Genomic DNA, 8633 nt, shown 5'->3' with positions numbered 1-8633 from the left:
TAGACATGGGGGAAAGAACAGAAGAGAATCCTAGAGGACCAGGAGAATGAACAGAAATAAGTGTCCCCAACAGTGGGAGGTAGGGGACCCTCCGAAAAGTTCCAGAGATCTAGAAGATTAGACATTCTCAGGAGTCATTGGGGGTAACCTTAGCTAAACTGCCCAACACTGGAGAAAGGGAACTTGAAGAGTTTACATTCAGTAGGTAGACAGGGCTTCAAGTGGAGGGACAAGGTTACTAACCCACAGTCAAAATTCCTGTACCAGAATTTTTCCTGTCTAAGGGAACTGAAGAACTAAAAGGAAGAGACTGGAAGAAAAGGGATCCAATGACTGGTTAGACTTAGGATCCATCTCATGTGGGAGCGGTCACCAAGGCCTGGCACTAATACTGATGCTATGATGTGCTGACAGATGGGAGCTTGGAATGGCTGTCCTCTGAGAGGTCTTATCAGCTAATGACTGAGATAGAAGCAGGTGCTTACACTCAACCATTGGACTGAAGTCACAAACCTTTATGGTTGAATTAGCAGAAGGATTAAAGAAGGGAGCAACCCCAACTTTCTCAACCAACCCAAACACAAGGGAGTTTCCAGAGATTGAAAAATGAGTAGCATGCACAGGCTGGTCTGAAGTGTCTGGCACATATATAGCGGAGGTCTACCTGGTCTGTCATCAGTGGGAGAAGATGCACATAATCCTCAAGAGACTTGAGGCTCCAAGGAAGAAGGAGACCTGCTGAGACTGGAAGTAACTTTTTGGAGGCAAGAAGAAGGAGGAATGGGATGAGGAAACTGCCTTAGAGGTAAAGGGGACCAGGATGGGCAATGACTAGAATGTAAATAAATAAAATAATTTTAAAAGAACAATAAAAACATACTAAATCTTAAACCTATAGTATTTAATTATCTGGATAAGTTAAGATTAATTAACATATTTAACTTAATTAAAAGCTGATAAAAATATTAAAAGCAAACATAACCATGCCGAGGACCCAAGGGAATTCAGTGTGGGTATTCTTTGTACACTCATGAATTCCTGAAAATAACTCTTAGAAAACAATTAAATTCTGCCACTTGTGAGATTGGGTTATTGAACTTAGGTCATCAGTGCTGTGTACAAATATTCCTAACAACTTATCCTAATAGATATTAGAATTAAGTCTGGTAGGGCCTACCACATTCCAGATGTCTTTGGTTTTAGTTGGATTTATCTTTCCTTTTTCTTCTTTCTTCTTCTCTTCCCCCTCCTCCTCCTCCTTCTTTAACAAAATGAAACAAAGCAATAATTTGAATGTAGATTTTATATTCCCTTCCTAAATGATACTTTTTCTCTCCATTTTTGGAAAAGGGAAATTGCATGATGTTACCAAAAATGATCTTAAACTTCAGAGAAATAATTTAAAGAAATTCAAAGGATGTGAATAAATTATATGGAGAATTGAAAAGTCAGAAAACAATAGGCAAATCAAGATAAACCCATCACATTTAGTAATTTTTTAAATAAACAAGTTATATACTGCTCTGTCTTCTAGTATGTGCTTTTTCAGTTTTAGACTTCTACTGTGTACATCACTGTATCTTGCACAGCCTACAGCTGCAATTCTGAGAATGTCTGTCTTTTCATTTTAGGCCAGGAGACTTGCTCACAGATTGCTAGAAAGTCCTAGACTTGAATTTATGTTGAGCCATTAGGGTAGACACCATGAATGTTTAACTAGTATGGAAAATGTAAAGCCTAAAAACCTTGCCTTGATTTAAAGCAAGAAGTTTGAGTCTAAAGTTCCCACATGAAGCAAGCATGACAGACACACTTCCCATGCCCGCACTCAGGATGCTGAGGAAGGAGGTTTTAGGATTTTAGGCCAGTTATTTTTAATATATTATGTGTTCCAGGACAGGCAGGGCTTCAAAGTAGGATTCTGTTAAAGAAGTGCTTTGAACGTGAAGCTGGTATTTCAGTATGGAACCTAAGATGTTGGAAATGCTAGAACCATGTTCCAAGAATAGCTGTATACAGGGAATGGAACGAGCCCAAGAGAGATATGTTACAGGCAACAATACTGAAGGGACAGAATAATCTATGATTCTTGCAGTGAAAGGCCCTTTTATGATTTTTAAATATACTTTGATCATATTTTTTTTCTTGTCCAACTCCTTGTATATTTTTCTGACTTCCCTATTCACCAAACTCCATGTATGTTTTCCTCTCTTAAAAGGCAAGCACACACACACACACACACACACACACACACACACACACACACACACACACACACCATCTCAGACTCAAAGCATAGAGCTAAATGATTTAATATTTTCAAGTTTAGTTTTAATCTTACTGCAGTTTGAAATTTTTTTACTCTGCCCCCATTCCTCTTTTTTAGAATGGAAATGTATATTCTGTGTCAATTGTATATTCATAATATGTTTTTTTTTAGTTTACAAAGGCTATATTTAAGAGATTTCCCTAAATCTCAAAGGTGATTTTTTACTTTTAAATTATATTCAGATTATAAAAACTATTCACAGTTTTAACTTAGTACTAGATACAATTTGCATTACAATAAACACATAATCTTATAAAGACGAACGACTGTTTAGATGAGAAATTTCTCCACTGTTTTAGGTCTCCAGTTAGTCATGTTGTCTGGAGTCATTCTAGCAGCCTGGCTGGAGAACATTTGTCTCTGGGGCAGAAACTGAGAGTTCATAGCCTGACCCTCACTGACAGTTTGCTCTTCTGCCTGATATTTTCAGCTGAAACTCTGGTCTTTTCACTTCCTGTGCCATCTGGGAAATGGCGCCAGGCCCCACATCCTCTCCATAAACACAAATTGGAGATTCTCCTTCTGGAATCCAATATATAAAACTAACCTATTTTCTATAAATGAAGTTGGTACTGGTGTTTTATCACACCACCAGAAAAGTTATTAATGCAATGTATAAAATTATGGAGCTAGTAATTATCTGTTGTGAGATAACCCACACCTAGAAAGATAACTATAGTATATCGTGTCTTTCAATCTTTCAATGTGTCTTTGAATCTTTAGATTTGCATATTTAAATTCCAATAACCATATAGGCCAGAGAGTTTAACGGGACCATGGCATGGGTATGGGGTTTGAGGGAAGTGACATAGAATGCAAATATTATTCAGGGATAATGAGAAATAGTGGAACAAGTAGAATTAAATGTGATGGGGGTGAGATGGCAAGAAGAGAGGAGCTATAAGAAGTGCTAACTAACACTAATTTCTCTGGAAAATCCAATAGAAGCGTACCACTTACTGTAGGAACTTAGTAAATGTATGCATATGTGAGCATAAATTAATTTTAATGGGATTATCATATGACATAGGACAATGACTTTCACTGACAACAAAGCCTATGAACTAAAAAGCCCAGACGTAATGATAGATTGTCTTGTCTAGATGTTAGTTGTGGGGTCCCATAAACTCGCCAAATATCACTAGGTTGTGCTTTGTGTCTCCACAACGTGATGATAGACCTTATTAGTGAAGACAATTGAGTCGTAGATTGCTAAAGAGTCACTGCTACTAACAGGGAAGCCACATCCTCGCTGTTTAGTTTTTAAAACCCAGGAAATTTCAATGTCCCTTAGAAGAGTCCATGAAATCCCACCTCTATTTCAGGAGGTATTCATAATCGTTACTGGAGGAAGAGTTTGTTCTGTTTAGGGAGCAGACCTGAGAAGCTACCCATGTTGCAGTAAATGGTCTGACTGTAGTTCACATACAAACATTAGTAAGTGGATCCATTAGATATGGAGTGATAGATATATAAAATACAAATTTGGGAGAATAAAAGTGATGAGGTGGGTAACAGAGAAACTGAAACAGTGAGAATGGAGGAAAAATTTTTTTTCATTTTACTCAGAGTATTTTATTTTCTAGAGGTGTTAACATTACTAGAAACATACAAATTTGTACAGATTACAATATTGAAATAAGCATGTGATTAACACACGTATAAATGTAACATATAATGTATAACAAACACGTATTACTGATTTGTGGTAAGTCAACACAGACTATCAGTTCATTGAAGAAAACCCAGAAGAACAGACATGGTTGTATTCAGGGACAATGCAAGGATCATACATAGCAAGCTCTCACGATGCCACTGCCACAGCCCAATCAATTACTGACATAATCATAGAGATGCTGCACCGCTATCATCCCAAGCTGCAAGGAAAACTCAGCAGACACCCGTAGTGTACCAATCCTCAAAACTACTGGACCAACTGTGGCAACAGGGATAGCACAACACTGGTTTAGTGGACAGCATAAACTAGAGGATAATCACAGTGATGGTTTAGGAAACCGTCAAATAGTTCCGTATAAGAAAATGATAGAGCTTCCTCAGTAATGGAGGCAACTAGAAAGAAGTGAATGGATCCTAGACTGCCATATAAAGAAACCATGTGCAACAGAGAAGATGGGGAGACTGTGGCTTGTGGTTGGAAGACATAAGGGTATAGAAACTGCCAACTTCACAATGCTAGTAGGAGTTCTAGTTTATGATAATAAATGCTCTGCAAACCATAATTCTTGGGAATGTTATTAGAATCTGTATAAATCCTCTACTCAATTATCACATTTAGAATAGTTGTCTAGAATTTCAATGGTCAGGCTCAACAATGATTGTCCAAAGTATGAACATCTTGCACAGCATTCCAAAACCATGGTTCATCTGGAATTAAGGAATGTGCTACATCATGATGCAGGAAGCAGAGTGACACAGTGAGACTAAGTATATATGAAACTCTACCCTGCATGGGTCCTTCTGGCCAAAGATAGTCAGTCTAGCAATGACAGCCATCAAGAGAATAAAGAACATCAAGAACTGACTCTCAGACTCAAGCCTTTCAAGACAACTACAAGTATAATTATTAAAAAGACATCCAGACATCTATGAAGCCTCATATGTAAAAGGATAAAGTAGCTGACTCAACAAATTCACTTATTATTATTATTATTTTTAACAACTTTATTTTACAAAACAAAGATAAATGTACATATTTTAAGCATTTTTGCATAAAATTATACAATACATTTTTGTTAGTACTTTTTTTTCAGATTTTAAAATAATTTTTACATAAAACTGTATGAATATATTTGTTAGTCAGCACTTGATTTTTTTAAAGGTTTGATAGTATGCATTGAAAACTTAATAGTTACAATGAGCATAAAGTACTTGTAAAACAAAATGTAACATGGAAATAGTCAAAGTTTTCTTGTTGTATAGAGATTTTTTTTGTTTTGTTTTGTTTTGTTTTCTTTATTTCTTGGACTTCATACAGTCTGTGAGTTGTTTCTAGGGCAGTGCGAGCCTCTGGGGTTAGCATCCCATTATCAGTGACTGCATATACACAATGAACACCTGTGACTTTAAAATAAAATCTTTCTTAAATTTATAATATATTGGAAAATTACTTCACTGTAATGATACATGCAAGACTGAAGGGGTTACTTAAAACTGCATGTTTTTCTATCAAAGAACAGTAATAATTTAACTATATATACCCTAAATTATTTCCAATATTGTTTATATATAAATAAAAAGAACTTTACATGTTATTGTATACATTATATTAAATATATGAATAGCCACACACATTTTATATAAAATTTACAAATATAAAATACAGATATGAAGAATATTAAAAATAGTAGATGCATATGTAATAAATATATACTACATTTGTTTGGAACCACATACTTATATAAACATATATCTTACCTTTATGAAAATATCTTCTAGGGGCACTGCAGAAAACCTAGTTGCAGGTCATCAATAAAAATGTATTGTACTTTATGCTCATTGTAACTAGTAAGATTTTAATGCATACTACCAAACATTTAAAAAAAATCACATACTGAAAAAAATGTATTCATATACTTTTATGCAAGAATGCTTAAAATCTGTACATTTGTCTTTGTTTTATAAAATAAAGTTGTTCAATTTAATAAAAAAGAAAAAATATATTATCTTCCATAATTACAAAATTCTTAAATGCTATGAAAAAACAACATTGCTATTCACACATATACATCTGTACACTTAAAGCAAGAAAGTTGATTTCTGAAATGCCTTGTTCAAGGGAAGTAACAACACATTTTCTGCATGATCTTAATCTTCTAAATATGTTTATCTTTCGAAGTATCATGATTCACATGTCTCTTGGGTAGTGCACTTACTTATAATGAAGAATAAATCAGGTTAAAATTACTGTAAATCACGTTTCTACAGATGCATTTCTCTGCTTTAGAAATGCTAATCTGAGCACCTGCTTCACTTTTGTCAAGATGGTTAGAGTAAATTTACATGTTATTTTTCTATTGCATATGATTAAAGAATTGGTTGTGATTGGGTGACTGTCACCTTGACATTACAGAAGTCAAAATATCTGTTCTCTAAAGGAATGCAAGAAGGGGTATTTTCTTTTCAAAGAATGGTATAAACTAAAACCTACAAACATAAAGAAAATGTCACACTTTGTTCTAAATTAAAGTTAATAAAAAGAGGCTATGAAGGATATAATTTACTTTTATTTTCATAGAATTAGAGTGACAAAAGCTAATGTCTAAATGAGCTAAAATGATAGGAACCTAATTATTGAGAAAAAATAAATGTATAGTTATTTGGAGTTGGCTTTTTAAAGACTCTATATAGAGAAAATATATCTTTTTAGGCCATACTTTTTAATTTTCTGCAAAGAAAAAAATAATTGTAAGGAAAAGGACATGTTACAATATTTTGCATAATGGAGTATTTTAATATTTAATAGAAGATAAATACTATATATTGAGAGGTACTGTATATAATGTAGTCTAAGATTGATATTATTAAATATGCAATACCTTTAAGTTTTTGAAATTTATATTTAATAAAAATAACTACAAAAATAATCTTATATGTGTGAGAAATAGTTCATAACATAAATGATACATGTAAATATATAAAAATTCTTATGACAAAAACACATAAACATTTTCAAAGAGCCTTTCAGCCCAACCACTCCAGCCTCACCATCCTAGCATCCCCTACACTGGAGCATGGAGGTTCCACAGGATCAAGGGGCTCTCCTTCTAGTGATGCCAGATAAGGCCATCCTCTGCTATGTATGCAGCAGAAGCCATAGGTCTCTCCATGTGTACTCTTTGATTAATGGTTTAGTCCTTGGGAACTTTTGGGATCTGGTTAGGTGATGTAGTTCTTTTTCTGGGGTTGCTCCTTCAGTCTTACCCCTAACTCCTTCATTAAAGTGGCCATGCTCAATCAAATAATTGGATGGTAGCAGCACATCTGTATTATTCAGGCTTTGGCAGAGCCTCTCAGGGGACAGCTATACCAGATTCCTGTCAGCAAGTGCTCCTTGGCATCAGCAATAGTGTCTAGGTTTTGTGTCTGTAGATGAGATAGACCCCTAGGTAGGGAAGACTCTGGATATGTTTTCTTCAGTCTCTGCTCCACTCCTTGTCCTTGTATTTTCCTTGACAGGGAAAATTCTGAATTAATATTTTTGAGATAGGTGGGTGGCCACATCCTTCAACCTGGAACTATACCTATGAGCTAGTTATGGTCTCTGGAGTTTCACTCTCCACTTTGTTGGGTATTTTGGCTAATGTAAACCCTGTTGGGTCCTAAGAACCACTTGGATCCTGGCATCTGAGACTCTAGGGGCTATTCACAGTTCCCCATCCCCCACTGATATAAACCTGCATTCACATTTCTGACCTTCTCCCTCATCTCATCCCACATCTGATCCTGGTCCCTTTTTCTCTCCACTGCCTCTCTCCCACCCAGATCTCTCCCTCCCTATACATCCCTTAAATACTTTGTTATCCCTTTGAAGTAGTACTGAGGCATCTAGACTTTGTTTTCTTTGGGGGGGGTTATCAGGGTATTACATATTGTTTCTAAGTTATATCATGGTTATTACAAGGTTTTATCTAAAATCTAATTACCAGTAAATACCATGTTATTCTTTCGTGACTGGGTTACCTCACTCAAGATGATATTATCTAGTTCCATCCATTTGCCAGCGATTTTTATGAAGTCATTGTTTTTAATAACTGAGTACTACCTACTGTATAAATTTATATTTCTGTATCCATTCTTCTTTTGAGGAAAATCTATGGTTGTTTCCATATTCTGGCTATTATAAAAAAGGATGCTACAAACCTAGTAAACCCTGTGTCCTTTATATACAAGAGCAACTTTTGGGTATGTCCCACCTGGATCCTCATAGAGAACTGTATTCAATTTTCAGAGAAATGGCCAGAATAATTTACAGAGTGATTGTACCAGCTTGCACTCCTACCAGCAATGGAGAAATGTTCCTCTTTCTCCACATCATTGCAGCATCTGCTGTCACCTAAGTTTTTTATCTTAGCCATTTTGACTAGTGTGAGTGGAATCTCAGAGTTGTTTTGAATTGTATTTCAATGATGGCTAAGGAAGATGAGCATTTCTTTAGGTGATTCTCACTCATTTGATATTTCTTTGTACCCCATTTTTAATTGAATAGATGGTTCTTTGAAGTCCAACTTTTTGAAATCTTTGGAAATTAGACCTCTATCCAAGGTTGGTAAAGATCTTTCCCAAT

Source organism: Micromys minutus (assembly GCF_963924665.1).
Source record: "Micromys minutus genome assembly, chromosome: 11".
Taxonomy (NCBI): Eukaryota; Metazoa; Chordata; class Mammalia; order Rodentia; family Muridae; genus Micromys; species Micromys minutus.
Note: the sequence above shows the minus strand (reverse complement) of the source record.